This window comes from Mycetomoellerius zeteki, unplaced genomic scaffold (assembly GCF_001594055.1).
Source record: "Mycetomoellerius zeteki isolate Tzet28-1 unplaced genomic scaffold, Tzet1.0 scaffold355, whole genome shotgun sequence".
In the NCBI taxonomy this organism is placed as follows: Eukaryota; Metazoa; Arthropoda; class Insecta; order Hymenoptera; family Formicidae; genus Mycetomoellerius; species Mycetomoellerius zeteki.
In genome coordinates this window covers 1-675 of record NW_017257344.1, presented here as the reverse complement: position 1 = coordinate 675, position 675 = coordinate 1, and positions in this window count along the sequence as shown.

Below are 675 nucleotides of genomic sequence, written 5' to 3'. Positions count from 1 at the left end.
CGCGACACCTAAACTAACCAAACTTCCTTGGTAAAGAAGACACACGAGATGCTATCTACAATATAAATTGGGGACTCATAAGATATATTTTGTCACTCAAAATTCAAATACCAGCTTAGTCCCGGTCTTCCCTATATGTTTAAAAAATATAAAGAGAAATCTTCTTCGTAAGAAACACTTCTAAATATTATTAAAAATGTTATATTAAACTAAAGTTAAATAAAAGGAAAACGAAGAATAAATAAAAATGAAGATGACATTCAATAAAATTTATAAAATTAAGGAACTATTTTTTAAAGTTATTTAATACATTTTCAGGATTCACATATAATGTCAAAAGTAAAAAGTAAAATTGTAAAAGTAAAAAAGGTACAAAGAATAGAATTAAAAAGAAAATAATAATTTTTTATTTTTATAATTAAAAATGAAAAAAAATTCGGTGACAATTTAAATTCCACATTTTCCCTCTGTGTTTCGTATTATACAAGTACAATCGCGCTGACTCACGTTCGCAGGTAACGTTTCTTAAATTCGGGAAATACTCCCCAGCAAGCAAAGTTCGTCATTTGGCGTCAAATTCAAGTCATGTTTGTACAAATGACGTTAAGTGACCATAGGTTTTATTCCACGTCATTTTCGTAACGTTATTTCGTGACGTCATATTGACGTCATAAG